The sequence below is a fragment of the Chenopodium quinoa genome, unplaced genomic scaffold, assembly GCF_001683475.1.
Source record: "Chenopodium quinoa cultivar QQ74 unplaced genomic scaffold, ASM168347v1, whole genome shotgun sequence".
NCBI lineage: Eukaryota > Viridiplantae > Streptophyta > Magnoliopsida > Caryophyllales > Amaranthaceae > Chenopodium > Chenopodium quinoa.
In genome coordinates, this window is record NW_018744895.1 from 944,732 (window position 1) to 949,200 (window position 4,469).

At 37.5% G+C, this 4,469-nt stretch overlaps 1 pseudogene; it reads left to right on the forward strand.

The window, feature by feature from the left end:
* Positions 1-1,437: 1,437 nt before the first annotated feature.
* On the forward strand, positions 1,438-3,422 carry LOC110706093 (annotated as a pseudogene).
* The last annotated feature ends 1,047 nt before the right edge of the window (positions 3,423-4,469 follow it).

Consider the following 4,469-nt stretch of genomic DNA (forward strand, 5'->3'; position numbering starts at 1 on the left):
TCACCGACAAAACTCACCGGATTCTGCAGGATTTCAGCCCGTTTCTTGAGCCACGAAATCTTCCGAACAACCACCTAGAATTGACGGAGAACCACCTGCGAATCTACTGAATTTCGCAGCGATTTCAGCCGGTTTTTGCGAAGCAACACCACCGGAATTTGGCTAAGACAACTTCCGGTTTGACGCCTGAAATTGACGGAGAACCACCTGCGAAATTTCGATTGGTGCTTGTAGCGGTTGTTAACGCTGGTTTGGTTGTGGGTCTAAAAGAGGCGAAGGGGCTAGTTGGTTTTCGTGGAGGGTTGTGGTGGGTTGGGGTGATTTTTCGGGGAGAAGGAAGGGGGAAGGGGATTTACGGGGGGGCTGATGTTGGTGGGGGTGACGGCCGGTGGTTTCGCCGGAGAAGGAATGGAATCCAACGACAGTGGGGGGTCTCCGGCGGTGTAGTGACGGTCGGCGGTGGTGGGGCTGGTGGCTGGGTTAGAGTTTAGGGGTTTTTTTTTTTAATTTTTATTAATTTTTATTTTTAAGCCAATAAACAACTGACACGTGTCCCTAGTGGGTCCCACTAACGGTTTCCATCCAAAAATCTGTTAGTGGGTGGTGAAACCAAAATTTTGGGATTTTTGTAGGTGTTATAATAAAATTTTGAAATGTTAAGGTGTTATAATCAAAATCGGGTCTTTTTGCAGGTGTTATTTTCTAATTTGGCCTTAAATTTATATGTTATTTGGGAATCAAAAGGAGTAAAAGAAAGTATAAAAATTTCTTAGATTCGTTGAGTTTTTTTTTTTTTTTTTGAAAAGGTAAGAAAAATATCATTAGAAAGCCCTCCTGACAAGAGGAAAATTTGTTGAGGTATATGTGCTCTTCCTCATATATCCTACTTAGTGATACTACGTATATATTTATTTAAAAATAAAGCAAAGATTGATTTTCGGCAAAATTGTATATCTGTAACAATCATTGTTTAAGAATTATGATTCTAGTTTCAAAGTGTTGTGATGCTTCTAGTATAAGATCATTTTCTTCCACATATTTTGGTGTATGTCAATAAATATGATTAGTACTATACGATACGAAATGCTTGTGATTTTTAAGATTTATACTTTAAGGAGTAAATCTATCACCTTCATTTGATAAAGTTTTATGTGAGTTCATCATATTTTAATTAAAGAAGTAATGATAGACATAAGTATTAAATATATATAAATATATTTTTGTATTTTGTAAATTAGGTAAGCTAATACTTATATTCCTTAGTATTAGGCGCATATCATGCTACTGACTTGGATTTAAAAAAAAAAAAAAAAAAAAAAAAAAAAAAAAAAAAAAAAAAAAATCATGCTATCGACTTATAAATATGGTTATAATAATGAATACCATTGAGGAAAATATTCTTTATAACTGTTATAAACTATGTTTATGTTTCTTTTGGTTCTGTATTAGATGTTACGAAGATTACATGACATTACAAATTATATCAATGGTGCAATTTACTTTATTAATATCCAACATTATTTTAGCTTATTATGCTAACTTTATCTGCTAGTTTTTATAATATTATCTTGTTATTTGTTATTTTTAGGAAAAAATGTTTCGCTTTTAAAAATCCCGACTTTGGATTATTATTTGATAATCTGAATTTTAGGGGGTATTTGGTTTTATTGGTCTCAATTGTTCACCCAACCTGTTATATCAGGTTAAGGGACACGTGGCACTAAGTAATTGGTTGAAAAAAAAAGTTTAAACAAATTTAAAAATATATTTTCAAAAAAAAAAAAAAAAAAAAAAACCAAAACCAGCCCACCCAACCCACGACAACCCCACCACCACCATCCCTTCCCCATTTTCCAGCAGCCCTGAACCACCGAAATCCCCCCACACCACCACCTCCAAACCTGCTGCACCTCCCTCTCTCTCCTCTGACGAGCCACCCGGATTCGAACCACCCTCCCCTAAACCCAGACCCGAAACCGAATCCCTCCTAACCAAAATCGAAACCACCACCTAGAAATCGAAATCGAGTCGGGGTTTGAAATGGTGTAGGGTGGTGGGTTTCGATTTTGTCAGAGGACAGAGAGGGAGGAGAGGCGGTGGCCTGGGTGGGGGGAAAGAGGATCGGGGAGGGTTTGTGGGTCTTGCTGGGTTAGGGTTGCCGGTGGGGGGATGCCTGGGTTAGGGTCGTCGGAGGGGGATGCCTCGGTTAGGGTCGCCGGCAGTGAATGGGGGAGGGGGTGACGGTGGCTGGCAGGTTTGGAGGTGGTGGTGTGGGTGGCTACTGGCTTTTTTTTTTTTTTTTTTTTTTTTTTTTTTTTTTTTTATTTGAGCTACCTGTCGAAAAATGGGGAAGGGGGTTGGGGTTGTAGGGTTGTCATGGGTTGGGTGGGCTGGGTTTATTTATATTTTTGTTTTTAATTTTTAATTTTTTTTAAGGTTTTTGTTTATTTTTCCTTATTATTTTTTTTACTAATAATGTGCTTAATTATACGTGTCAATTACACTTACAAAAAAAATTACTTATTTAACAAGTTACCGGTCACTTGGGATCAATGAAAGCAAATACCCCCTAAAGTTCGGATTATTAAATAATAATCTAAAGTTGAAATTATTAAAAGCGAATGGCTCAAAGTTGTGATTATAAAAACCAAATTTTTCTTATTTTTATGTGTCATATTATATGGCATGTTAGATGGCTTCATCGAGTAATAGAGAAGGAAATAAAGAGGTTTTTAAGTGGAGCAACGAGAATAGTTTCATCTTATGTGAAGTTTGTTTGTAATTTATTAAGGACAATGGTAAGACACAGTTTTTTAAGTGGAAGAACATTCACATGGAAGTAGAAAAAAGAATCGGACGTAAATTTAGTAATCCAAGTAGTTGCAAACACAAATATGATACAATAAGGAAAGATTATCGGTTATGGAAAAAGTTGAAAGATTCGGAAACTGGTTTAGGATGGGATCCAAAAACAGGAAAAATTGATATGCGTCGAATGAATGGTGTTAAATAAAATTCAAAATGTGTATTTTATACTTCCCAATAATTTTTTCATAAAAATGTTGCTACATAATTAGGATAGGATAATACTAATACATGCGGATCAAACAATTTAAAATTTGTAGGAACAACCTGAATACAAGAAGTTTCGAAAAAAGCTAGGGTGTCCCCGTTACTCTTGAAGAGCATTGGATAAAATAATTCGAAGATTCCATTGCAACCGGAGAAATGTAAATGTTCCCACAATGGATCCCATTGAAGACCTTATCGTGAAAAATGAAAATAGTGAGGAAGAAATTGTTGGTACTAATTTCACCATGGAAGATTTTAGACAAGCGGCGTTCAGCATGAAAGGGCACAAGTCACCTGGTCCAGATGGCATTCCCCTAAGCTTTTTCCAGCAAAATTGGGACTTATATTAGTAGGGAAGGATGTCTTCGATGCGGGACAAGCTTTCTATAGGAAGGAGTTTCTCCTTAGGGAGATGAACGAGACGTTTATCACCATGATCCCTAAGGTCAGCAGGCCGAGTGCTGTGTCGGAATTTCGACCTATTAGCCTTTGCAACACTTCGTATAAAATCATCTCGAAGTGCCTTATGAAGAGACTCCGTTGTATCATGGTGACTTAATAGGTGACAACCAGAATGCTTTCATTCCTGGTAGATCGATTTCAGACAGCTGCCTCATCGGACATGAGATGCCCACAAAATAAAAAAAAGAGCGATAGGAAATTGTTTTGAAAGCATCTTCAAAGTGGATCTCAACAAGGCGTACGACAAAACTAGTTGGAAATTCCTTGAGGAAATCTTGAAGCAATTGAACTTTCCTGTAAATTGGGTAAACTGGATCATGCAATGTGTCTGTTCGATTACATACAAATTCCTCATTAATGGTGAACCGTCGATAAAAATTTCTCCTAAATTTGGGGCTTCGACAACCTGTTCATCTTTTGTATGGAAGCCCTCTCCAGAAAATTGAAGAGCCTAGAAGTTTCTAAGGAAATCAAAGGAATAAAAGTGGCCCGTGGAGCTACCCCGATCACCCACCTCTTCTTCGCAGACGACGCCCTGTTTTTCCTCGAACAATCTTGCCACCATGAGAAAGACAATGGATAATTTTTGCTCCCTCTCAGGTGAGATGATGAATTTTGATAAATCCTTCGTCATCTTCTCAAAAGGCATGCCTAGCAAATTCAAGAAAATTCTCCGGAAGATCCTTGGTGCAAAAGATGAGGATAAATTGGGTACATACTTGGGTTGCTCCATGGACGTTTACGGGAGGTCTTCTAACATTTTCATGAGCATTGTAGAAAAATTGAAGCTAAACTCTCTTCTTGGAAATTCTCGAACTTCTCTCAAGCAGGGAAGATGGTTCTTATCGGATCATCATTTCTATGACAAGCCATATTTTCAGTATGTATATCATACCAAAGAGAGTTCTAAAGAAAATCTCCTTAACCATTCTCCG